The sequence below is a fragment of the Mesocricetus auratus genome, unplaced genomic scaffold (assembly GCF_017639785.1).
Source record: "Mesocricetus auratus isolate SY011 unplaced genomic scaffold, BCM_Maur_2.0 Super-Scaffold_100008, whole genome shotgun sequence".
Taxonomy (NCBI): Eukaryota; Metazoa; Chordata; class Mammalia; order Rodentia; family Cricetidae; genus Mesocricetus; species Mesocricetus auratus.
In genome coordinates, this window is record NW_024429192.1 from 66,220,344 (window position 1) to 66,232,866 (window position 12,523).

The window sequence follows — 12,523 nt, forward strand, 5'->3', positions numbered from 1 at the left end:
AAAATAACTTTAGATGGAGAAAAATGAATTGGGTGAGGAAAAAAAAATCCACAAGTCCCAGAATAACCTCCAGTTTGGTAATGATTTATCCTGTTCCATTGTTAATTTTGCAATTAAGCAAGAGTACTTTATATGCCTGAATGACCCATGGATTGTATCTTAATCAAATTAATGTGTCTGCAACATCAGACCGATCTAGTGCTCAGCCATTAGAATGACAAATGAGCAAAGTCCACCTTTTCTCTCTCCTTTCTTTCTCTTTTTCCCTTCAAACTGTCTTTAATGAAAGGTCAGCTGCTGAAGGCTGTTGTTCTGACGACTGCTGTGGAATCCTATTGGTTAAAAAAAAACGTGAGAAGCCAGCCCACCCTGCCCCCAGCCCCCGTCAAACCAACTGTAAATGTGTGTGACTCTTGAGTTTGGATGAAAAAAACATGTGGTTAGGTCTTCTTGTTGTGTACTTCCTGCCACTGACATTTGTTGCTGTGGCTGTGTACTGAGGTTGAGGCTGTGTAGGCGAACACAACGCAAGTGACCTATATATTCCTCATTGTCACCACTCCTCTCAAGCACCGTTCTTGGAATGCCTGGAAGGAGAAAAAGGTGGCCAGGAACATCATCTGGAATTTGCACTTCCTTATAACAACCTACTTTTATAATCTACATTGATAAGACACTTGAAAAACGTGATTCATCTTAATAAAATGATGTGCTTTTTTAAAGATTATAAATCATAAACAATTGTTATTTGACTTAGATAAAGGGTCTGTGGTTTGAGTCTAGGTCACTCATTATTGAACCTTACTCTAGCTCTACTCAACAGCTTCCTGCGAGGATGGGAGCAACAGTTTCCTTGTCCTACCCAATCCATTTGAAGCAATAGACAAGACCATTTAAAACAGCATGTTAGGAGACCAAGTCACTTCCCTGTTTGAGACTCTCTGATGGCTTCCCACTGTCCTCAGCACCCACATGGGAGTTCAGAGTTCTTCCCATGGCTTAGAATACATCTTTTAAAAATTCTTCTGCCATTTCATTGAGAATTTCATACATGCATAAGATGCGATGTAATTACACACACTCCCCCTAGCTCCCTCTTATTAACGCCCTGTCTGCTTCTTTCTTAACCCTGCCTTTCTCCCCACCCCCTGAAGTGACCATTTGCCTTTCCATCCTCAGAGGCTTCACCAGGCTCACCCTCTTCTTGGTTCACAGCTATGAAGGTCATCCCTTCAGACAGCACTCCTTTCTCCTACCCTGAAAAACCAGGCCATCCCTTCTGCCATTTTCCTTACATGGAGTGTACTGTTTCATCATGGCCTCCTAACTTTGTAAATGTTTCTGTCCTTCCTAATGTCAGTGTGTTTGCTGGCCAATATGCACAAAGGAGCTCCTCATTTTCAGGAAAGCCAATGATTCTCTCTGTAAACGGAGGGCAAAACAACCTTACACATGGGTGAGGGATCAGTTTCTGTTGGCTCACCACATCACAAGGAGCGCTGGCTTAATGTAAAGAGGATCATTTAGGAGCACTGATCTCACATTGGAGTCTTCATTTCAGCTCTCTGTAAGTCTAGATTTCAACTTCCAAAATTCTAGGATATGAAGAGGGCTTAGTGGGAAGCAAGCCCAGCCTGCCCTACTCATCCACAGCCAGCGATCCTCTGGATTGTCTTTTCTCAGAACCATGCCACTGTCTCGTTTTATAGGCACATGCCTTTTCCACTTCCCAAGGAAAGAAGCCTGAGAAGAATGTGAAGTGAGCAGGAAAGAAAGAAGCTGTCACTCAACTGCCAACAAATCGTCAAAACCAGAGTAGAACTGTTTACTTTGAATGTTGGGTCTGGAAGGAAATGGTTGAGTTTTGAACCAGGAAGGCAGTTGTACTGTTGCTACTATTTTTATAGCTGTTCCCCTTAAATGTTGATGGGTTCCCAGACTCTGAGAGGTTACATGGGTAGCAGATATGGAAGGACACCCAGACACGTGCAAGAGTAGCTGCCTGGGAGGCATAGTAAGACTGATATCTTTAGAAAGGGGTGAAAGAATTTCCCAGCTGGCTTTTTCTTTCTGCTGCCTTCCAGCAGGGCTGGTCTTTGAACACTTTTGTCTTTGTTTTGAGAACTCTACCGAGGTTCTCAAGCTGAGAAAGAAAGCTGTGCAACAGTCCTTTTTCAAGAAATGAGCTAGCCTAGCAATGCAAAGTTAGTCCATTTGAGTTGAAGAGTGGAGACCATGCTCTACTGTAGCCATGCCCAACAGTGTGAGCACAGCCAGTCAGTCCCATTGCCTGCCTGTTGCCTCCTTCCTTCAAGGGACAGTAGAGAAGAAAGTGGTCCTTTCAGAAAACCAGCAGGAGCATGGGGTAGTGGTTGAGGAGCTGGAGCTGAATAAGTGTATAGGATAATAGATCCATGCCGGCCCCACCCCACCTGCTGTTATCAAATTCCCCAGCAGAAAAATGGGGATATTGAGTAATAAAAGGACACTGAAGAAGTGACATAGGACAAGTGGTGTTAGTTACCATGAGACTACCTTGCAGGGTGTTGAACCCTTGGAAGACAGAGGATGCTAACTGTGCTCAGGAAGCCCTGCCCAAAAGAGTGACAGCTGAAGTGAGAATAGGAAATCCTGGCCATCAGGAGAGTGATCCAAGGACAGAAAACAGCACGTGCCACTGTGTCACAGCCCCAGGGAGCACCCTGACAGAAGAGGACTGGAGGATGTTTGCTTGGATTGCAGTAACAGAGTAGGCAACGGTCATTAATAAAGGAGGCAGGATCCAGCTCACAAGAAACCAAGTTGGGGGTTTAGTATCCAACCTAGAACTACTAAGTGTTTTGCTCAAGGAGTGATCCCTGTTAGCAATGATGGCTGCAAGTCCTGTCTAGACACAGGACAAGCAATGGAGCAATGCTTGGACTCAGCCAGCAGTGATGGTGAAGGAGGGAAGAGGAGAAAGAGGGGCATGTTTTGGCAGCACAGACTTTGGCAGTAGGGCAGTGGGATAGAAGCTGGGTGTTTGAGGAGGAAGGGACTTTAGAGTTTGATACCCAGGAATTTGAATGTGGGTGCTGGGTCCTGGGAGCCAGTCAGAGAGACAGGAACCCAGCCAGGAAGAGGCAGCTGTTGGCAGACAGGTGTGAGTTCAGTGTGGAGATAAAGATTTGGGGGTATCGGTATATCATTACTGCTTCTCAAAATATTTAACCAGGTGCCACCTGCATCAAACCCATCTGTGCTACTCAATAAAGAAGTTACCAGGGGCGGGCTTAATCACGGCTAAACAGTTCGTAAGCATGCTATCTGTGAAATGGACACAGAATATAAGATCAAGCACTCTTTCAGAAAAAAAGTAACGGGGACTGACAATTTCTTTTGAGAAACTTGCAGACAATGGTGGAGAGAGGGGAGAGGCTTCTTGCCTTCCTCTTGTCTCTAGTTTCTCTTGTCTCTTGCCCTCAGCATGTGATAATTTTGTTTGTATTGTTTTTTTCTCAGGAGGGGGTGTGGGGATACACAGTATAAATAAAGTCTAGCCTACTCTTTTTCCTTCCTTCCTTCCTTCCTTCCTTCCTTCCTTCCTTCCTTCCTTCCTCCCTTCCTTCCTCCCTCCCTTCCTTTCTTCCTTTGTTTCTTCCTTCCTTTCCTTCTTCTCTAATTCAAGAGGAGGGACAAGCTCTCATCTAAAGACCAGATGTCTTCTGCTGTGGTCTTTTGTGGTCATTTCATTCTATTTCATTAAAAAGAAAATTCTCTTGCACACGAAGCTCATTTAAAAACAATGACAAAACCACAAAGGGCTCTGCACAGTGGAGATGTTGGCTGGGCTTGGCTCAGCCAAGGAAACCAAACAAGGAGATGTCCTGTCCCTTTGGCTCCCCCTTTTCAGGGGCCAGAGCAGCTGCATTTCAGATGCAAGTGGAAGATGGGGAGGGGGAGACAGTGGAAATGCTCAGGAAGCTGGCCTGCAGGTGTTGAGGATTCCAGACATCACTCCAACAACCGGCTCTGGGAACACAGAGCCCACAACAGGCTTGAGCTTGCCCGCTGGAAAGGCTCAAGTGGGCCCGCAGCTGCACTGGGCATTCCTCTTTGTGGTCATCAATGGGCTCTGTATTGAAAATATGAGAGGGAGCAACTGGCACGTTCAGAGAAAGGAAACGCTTTGGAAACGGAGTGAACACCAGGTTGCGGGGGCTTCCCTTTGGCTATGCTCATTAGTTAAACTCACGCCCATGCATAAAATAGATATTTGATATATGATATTATGGCATCTGCATTCTGGAAGGAATCCAGGAAGTTATTCTGTCCACCTGTTCATAGAGATGAGAAAGTACTCTCCCAGGGGTCAGTGACTTGCCCCAGGCCACACCTTGTGTCAGTGAGACAGAGAACACACGAGGGGACCATGATACATACTGGACCCTATCTGCCCTAGACATTGTATTTTTGTATGATCTACACAGGAAATCTACGAGATTGGCTTCATAATTTCTTTTTAATATGGGGAAATTGAGGCTTATTAAAAATTCCAAATCAAGAACTGAATGAGTAAGTCAGGATTTGGATCTCGTATATATTTGTATGTACATGTGTTTTACTCTGAAATTCATCCCCTTCATTTTACTTTACTCCTGACTCCCAGGCAAGTGTTGTTTTCTCTTAGAAACAACACACATATCAGTACATATGCAAATATTGTTTCTTTTCCCATATGTGTAAAATATACTAACCTACATTTAAGTCTCAAATGTAGTGCATTTTTCTTCAAACATATACATTAAAGTACTCAGCTACCAAATGCAGTATAAACCAGTTATGGCTATGATCTCCATCACATAATATGTATGTAGCAACCACTTGGACTTTAGTGTTTTTTTTTTAATTTGAAAGGCAGAACCTGGTGTCCACTAGCCTTATTATTTCTATGAGTCTTTTATGTTTGCCCTCTACCTGTGCTCATGAGACCCTTACATGCCCTGGTTTAACGCATCTTGGCAGCACTAGAAAGGAGGTAGTCCGCAAAGCCTTCAGTGCTAGCCCATAGCTAAGAACACTGAGGGTCAGAGATGACAGTAATTGTCCCAGGGAAATCTAAGCTCAGGAAGCTGCTCAGTTAGGGGCAGACTGTTGATAGAGCCCATAAGGCCATAGCCATCAAGACTGCTAAGTTACACTTGCTTCCCTGTGAAGGATGATGTGGTCTGATATGTAGAACTATGGGTCTGCAGACAGATAAGCTGACTCTGTGTGTGTGTGTGTGTGTGTGTGTGTGTGTCTGTGTGTGCGCGCGCGCGTGTGTGCGTGTGCGAACTTGTGGGTGGCACCTCAAAGTGTGGGTAGTACTGTAAGGGATGGTGGAACGGTGACCTAGAAGAGGTGAGACTCTGTGGGTGGCTTTCTTTGCACAGATGTATCACCCTCTGCCTGCCTGAATGCTGTAGCAATCCTTGGGGGAGTACAGTCAAAAGAGCACCCAGTGGGTAGAGAACAGCCATGATTATCCTGATAACACGGCTAGGGTCATGTCCTAAGGTGGCCCAGGTTCTGGGTGCTGGTTTTAAGCATTTTCGTGACTTCAACCTGAGTTTCTATTTTGCTGTGTAGGTGGACCCACAATCCTTCCTTGGGAAAGTTAACTCAGCAATATCCTCTGCTGACTGATGAGGCAGAAGTGTGACCTGTCTGTCTGAAGAGAAATACAGCATGGGATCTGAGACTACAATGGTTGTATGCTGCCTAGATCACACACCTATGTTATGGATGGAACACTGGGGACCAGAGGCTAAAATAGATTTCGTGACTTCGTGCCCGTCTTTGATAGTTCACACACTCAACAAACACTTGTTGGGTGGATATTTTAGAAAGTTGTTTTCAGGAATCTCTCAGTTCATGGGAAAGAAAGCATAATCAAACAGGTGCAACAGAGGGCTACAGGGGAGAGAAAATCCAAGCCAAATGCAGAAGGTAGGGAATGTTGGCTAAGAACCGTACCTGTGAGAAGGAGTGGCGTGATCCAAGATTGAGAAGTGGGAAGAGGGCAGTGTGATGGAGGACTCGGAGGGCTGGCTGCAATCTAGGGTGTGCCACTATATGCATGAGTTTTGGGGTTGGGATCAGCAGGTCAAACAAGCAGGTGCTGGGTGATGACAGGCCTGAATCTGGACCATCCTATGAGAACTGGAAGAGGCTTGGAAGATGGCAAACCAAAGCATAAACAAGATTACAATCGAATTCCATACCCAGTCTGAAAAATAGACTAAAGAGAGACTAGGAGGCAGGAAGACGAGTCAGAAGAGGTGAGAAGAGGCTGATGAATGGTTATGGTGAGTTGTCTACATCTACTGCAAGGGGGAAGGAAGAGAAAAGATCGAAGAAACCCTGGAGCTGCAGTTTATCTGGACAGAGGAGTGATTGAGAACACAGGAGGGAGATGGACCCAGAATGTTCTAGGTTGGGCAACCAGGTAGATGTTGTCCCAGCCAACCAGCACAGAAGACGAATGTGGTCAGGTGAGCTGGTACAGATGTGCTCCTTGTATAATACCCAGGGATGTCAAAGCCTAACTAAGGGAACAGTCTGGGACCTAGCAGCCTGTCTGGGTGAGAACGAATACACACTGACTTGGGTGATACAGGACATGTTAAAATGCCATCCCATCCCCTGTGATACTCAAGTGTCCAATGCCCAGCTAACAGTCTCTAGAGGTCTGAGGATGCTCAGCTTTGGTACTGAAGGGCATACAGGGAGCACACTATGAGGTGAATTAGAAGAATACACAAGAAATCTCTCAGGCCCCTGTCTGTCTGTGCTGTCAGAGCCAGGACGGGAACCAGATCCGATCTCTTTATGTTGGAGCCACCCTTCATCAGATACAGTATTCACTCATTTCCTCTTCGCCCCCACCTGCTTCCCACTGCTGGTACCGCCTCCCCTTAGTCACCGACCTGAGTCATCTCTGAGGCTATTCCTGCCACCTTTCCTCCATTGGGGTGCACAGGGCTTGAGAAGAGAAAGGGTCCCTCACTCTGAGTTCCAATCCACATATCACTCTTGGGTTCCCAGGAGCCAGTGTCCTTGATTCCTGGAAAAATAAGAGAAAAAGAATGATGGCGAGAGAGTCCATCTTGTGTGCTCAGCAAAGTCGAAGGTGTCAACGTCCTGTCAACGTCCGTTCCCTTCCACACTGGTCATAGGTAGTGGCAAGGCCAAACCTTCTCCTACGGCTATACTGTATGTTCAACTGTAATGTTTCCAAGACCACCGTGTTGCATCACATTTCTCTGCCTCCTTACATCACTTCCAGGGGAGAATGATTTTCAAGCCAATGCATTATGAGTACCTACTATGTGCACCAACCTACTACTCACCAGAGGGGTTTCTGTAGGATTCTGATCTTGAGATGCTCAGTGTCCCTTAAGAGAGTCCCTTGTCCATTGATTTACCCCTTGGTAATCTCTGAGCCCCATCTATAAGAAGAGTCATCATAGAGGTATTCAGGTAGGTGACCAGAGCCTCTGCTTTGTCACCTTCTAATACTGTCCACAGGATGCTGTGGAAAGACAGAACGGGTGCTGAATACTCAGTGACAATTCAAGGGAGATATCTTAGTTCATTTAGATACATCTTGTCGTGTGAGGCTTTTGTTAAACATGGAATATGGGGCTGGAGAGCATGGTCATGTCAAAGAAGAGCGTGGACGCAGGGGACTATGAGAAATGTCAGGTACCAGATATGAAGGGGCAGTAGGATAGTATTTGTCAAGTGACTGAAACAGGCTTTTAAAGCTCTAGTAGCAAGATATGACGTTTTGAGTGCTTGTTTTTCTGACAGGCAGTCAGTTATCTGTTGTACCCACCCTTGGTTCTACATGCTAGGGTATTGATTATGAGAGTGACTAAAAAGCAAAAACAGTCTTGACATCAAGGAGCTCAGAGACACATGAAATGGCCACATTTCAACGATTGTTTTGAAACCATGTATAACGTGAACAATGGTGGGAGAGTCCCACAGAAGAGGGGGAACTGGTATTTTTTAGGCAAGAGGGGTGGTAAGAAAAAACCTTTTGAAGAAATTGCATTAAAGTTGAATCTGAAAAACAAGCAGGAGTGTGTGTGTGTGTGTGTGTGTGTGTGTGTGTGTTTATTGAGAGGATAGTGGACACAGGGAACAGCAGCAGGGAATGATGTTCCAGTATGATGACCTTAACAAAAGGAATCAGATAATAGGACAAGAAAAGCAGTAAATTAACAAGACAGAATGGCCTGGAAGCCAGCCACACTGCGCTGACTTCCTTGAACTCGATTGTTGGGTCATGCCCTTGAGTTCATCCTGAGAAGCAGCTGCTGAGGCTTGGTCTTTGGCTTTCATTGGTTTTCATTCTTGGTTTTTCTCAGTAACTAGGACCTTCATGAATCAGCATCTTCTTGAGCCTAATAGAATACATGCCCTGGCATAGACATGAAATGACAACACACAGTTTGTCTATGGACTCAAGAAACCAACCACTGGAGTTGATGTTGAAAGTAAGAAAAGGGCACTGTAGCTTTAACTGACCATGTCTATACACACACAGAACCCAGGAGTCGAAACTGTCTGTCTCCAGTGGACAGGCGTGGCATTCTGTTTCCTGCCCACATATATCTAAAGGAAGAGGTGGACTTTGAACAGATGCAGGGCACCAGTGCTCACTTGTTCTCCTTGGAACGCTCTTGAGAAGAGAAAATTAACCCCATTTGTCTTCATTTCTAGTCACTCTCTTCCAAGGGCTTCAGAAAGACTTCAGTGTCGAGTCAAAGTACATTGCATACAAAGATCAGTGTCTAAGACAGGACGGGGTCTAGACATCTACACTGTTAAGTGCCACTTTCTGAAAAGCCAGGCCAGCTTTTCCCTCTTGGTTATTCAAGAGCCTAAGGATGTTTAGGCTCTGCAGCTTTCAGAGACAAATACAGAAAGATTTCCATGGTAGACAGTAGGTCCCCATCCTGGGAGCTTTATGGAGTGTGACACTTCTCAGAGTGTTGATGTGCTGTAGGGACACCGGCTCCGAAGTCAGGGTATAGCATTTTGTCTTGGCTTCACTATGCATTGCCTGATGACCTTTGGACACGGCCACTTTCCCAGTTGTAGCCCCGTTTTCTCATGCCTAAAGCAAAGCCGTTGGTGTACAGTCATTGAAGGGCTTTAGCCCTTGCAGAGGATCTTGGGTAGCTTCTAAGAAGGATTTCGGTTGCCTGGCTGGTGGACTGGGTGGTGTACTCTGTGGACAGGAAGGGCCTGCTCTTGTTCTTTCTGATGCTCTGCCACCTGAGCTCAGACTGGAAAGGATTTTTCTCCACAAGTTCAGCACTAGCATTTAATGGATGCCTTCTACACACTTTGAACCCTTTGTTGTTGGGGAGGCCTCCGTATCGATGTCAAACAAAGTCTGAGTTAGAACTTCAGCAGCATAGTGCTTAGTTGTTGCAATCCTAGGGGAAGGTGATGGGTATCGTGAGGGCGCGGGGCCAGGGTCCAAACCAACAGCTGTTAAAACTTTCCCTGTCACTTCCCTTATCCATCAATTCCCCTCTCCCAGGGGCCTAAGGATTAATTCCTCCTGGACAGCGAAGAGTTTGCTTGTGAAATTTAGTACTTTGCCTATTTTTAAATATTCACAATGATGCATATGCATATATAGTATATATATGATTTGATATCTGCATATTCCTTGATTGCAATATCTCAGCTTAATCTAGCTAATCTCTCATGTATCTATGGTTGATTTGAAGCAGGGATGAAAAGGGACAAGCCCTGCATTGCTGTAAGACAGCCAGTGAGAAGCTGACTGACTTCTCCTGGGCTAAGGCAGTTTTAAAAAGTGGATTGACTCATCCTCCCAACCTCCTAACTTGAATTAGGGTAACTCTTTCATATCATTTCCTTAGATATTCATAAGAACCCAGTGACCTGGGCTTGGTGACACACGCCTTTAATCTCATCACTTGGGAGGTAAAAGCAGGCATATCTTTGTGACTTCAAGACCAGCCTGGTCTGTACAGCTAGTTTTAGGACAGTCAGGGCTACCTAAAGAGAGCCTGGGAAAAAACAAACAAACAAACAAAACAAACAAAAAACAAAAAACAAACAAAAACAGCCCCATGCTATAGATAGGACTGGGTGAGGAAATGGCTAAGGAAGTCACTCAGGTAGCATATTCCAGCACTGAAGACATTTACACCTGAACAAAGCTGTCTGCTGTGATTTTATGTCTTGTCATTCACAGCAGTGACACAAGGAAACGGGCCCCCTGGAGGCGACTGACTCCCTGGTGCTTCTGGGTTGCAATTTGGCCAGGTTCTGTGAGTGACTTGAACAGATGCCCATCACACGGTGGGCTTCCCGTTCGTTCGTTATGAATGTTACTGCTCATTCTCACACGTCTGTTATTCTCTGCCCCGTTGAAAGCCTATTTCACGGTCCAGTAGAGCAGGGTTTCATCCAGCAGCACTTGACTTGGTGACTTCCAAGTGCAGCCCCCATGCCACCCTGGCTCTGGATGGGTCTCAGGCAGTGATACCCAAAAGTCTGAGGATGAAGTGAGAAGCACTAATAACACAACAGTCGGATTTGGTTCCAATACCCCAATGAGGCCATGCCTCATGCTCCAATAGAATGAGTACAAAAGGATACATTTGCAGTTCTGAAGAATTCCTGCTTTGTTTTGCTATAGCTAGATAGGACACGGAATCAATTTCATCACAGACCACGATGCTACAAACTCGAGTTCTACAGACCACCTCCTGGATTCCATATACCAGACTGAAAGTAAGTTAGAACAGCGAAGTCTAAAATTAGCCCAGACAACCCTCCTTCTACATGTCTGGACTAGGCTAATATCTAAAGTGTATGACATTTCAGCTCTTCTTCTAAGCATTAATTAAAAATCCATCTAGCTCTGGTGCCTTGGGCTCTAAGGTCCCCAGGAATAGTGTCCTAACTTGTTTCTGTCCCATTTCTGGGCCAGTCCTGGCATGAGGACCCTGGTGTGATGAGGCAGTATAGTTGCAGGGTTCAGTACCCTCAGATGCTCCAGGAAGGGAGGCTTCCTTCGTGGTTCACGCCAGGACAATGCAAACTGAGCTATGCATTTACTGTAATTCTAATCAGATGATTCTATAATTGGAAGGACACCAGTAGCATTCTGTCTTTGGACTCTTCTCCATTAAGCGACTGAACAAGGGCCAGGGGACTTTCGCTTGTCCCAAATGCAGATCCTGATAGAGACGCTGGGATGTGTGTGTGTCATTGTGTTCTGTTCTATTATAGGACCGTGTTCCTTCTCTCTTGGTAAGATTATGAAATGTGAGTAGCAGTCATTCCCACATAATATTCTCATTAAATTCTTAATAACCGTGATTCCAGCTCTCTCTCTCTCTCTCTCTCTCTCTCTCTCTCTCTCTCTCTCTCTCTCTCTCTCCCTCTGTGTGTGTGTATATGTGTGTGTTTGTGTGCATTTGAAACAGGGGGTGTCTGTAGGTATGTGAATAAATATTTTAGGTATTTCTGAGTTTAGTTAATAATCATATAGGGCAACAACTATCTGAAAACCACAAAAACAATAATCGGAATTTATGAATTTCTTTCAGTACCTAAGGAGGAAACAGAAGCATTATGGACAGATGTCTGCTGCAGAACTAGTTTGTTATGGAAACATTGCCGTGCTGTGAGAAACACAGAAATAAATCACAATTCCACCTGAGCTTGAAATGCTAATTGAGAGAGAGATAAACTATGATCATAAACTCATAATCTGAGGCAGAAAGTTCAAGGGCATGGTATTTGCATTTAGGAGAAGAGACCTCTAACTGGCAAGAGCTGGTGGATTCTTGCAGGAGGTGAGAATTTTAAGGCAAACTTTACTGGATAGGAAAGATTTAGCCCAGGGACAAAAAGACAGAGAAGAAACTGCAGGATCCCAGGCTGTTACAGAAACAGGAGGACATGGAGCTGGTGAAGGTTGCCTGCAGGAGTGAGCCAGTGTTATAGCCAATGCCTGCGGTCTCATTAAAATATAGTTCTGATCTAGAGCAGTCTGGGGGACCTGACATTCTGCACGCCTAATAGAGTCCCAGGTGATGCTTCTGCGGCCACTTTGAGGACCCCTCAGACAGGAAACCTTTGAAGTGTCTCGGTAGCAGGAGAGTGTTCCTGTTCTTACCTCCAGCCTTAAAATGTCCCATTAAGGCACTGGTTCTCAACCTTCCTAATGTTGGGACCCTGTAATACAGGTCCTCGTGTTGTGGTGACCCCTCCCCCAACCATAAAATTATTTCGTTGCTACTTCATCACTATGATTTTGCTACTGTTATGAATCATAAGGCGTGTGCGACCCACAGGTTGAGAACTTCTTTACGGAGACACTCTCATGTTGCACACTCGTGGCAGCAGGCGCAGCAGGGGCTGCTTTCCTCTGATCATTTGCTTTGTCCCATCTTCCTTTTCTTCTTCTAACGAACTGAAGACCCCAGATGGCAAA

The 12,523-nt window shown here is 45.3% G+C and overlaps 1 long non-coding RNA gene across 2 annotated transcripts in view; it reads right to left on the bottom strand.

Moving 5' to 3' along the window:
* LOC121141983 overlaps nucleotides 1-12,523 on the bottom strand; it is a 37,173-nt gene that overhangs the window by 4,308 nt on the left and 20,342 nt on the right. For both annotated transcript variants that reach the window (XR_005878983.1, XR_005878984.1), the window contains exon 2: nucleotides 6,951-7,087. This is a non-coding gene — a long non-coding RNA (uncharacterized LOC121141983). The remainder of the gene's footprint in view (nucleotides 1-6,950; nucleotides 7,088-12,523) is intronic.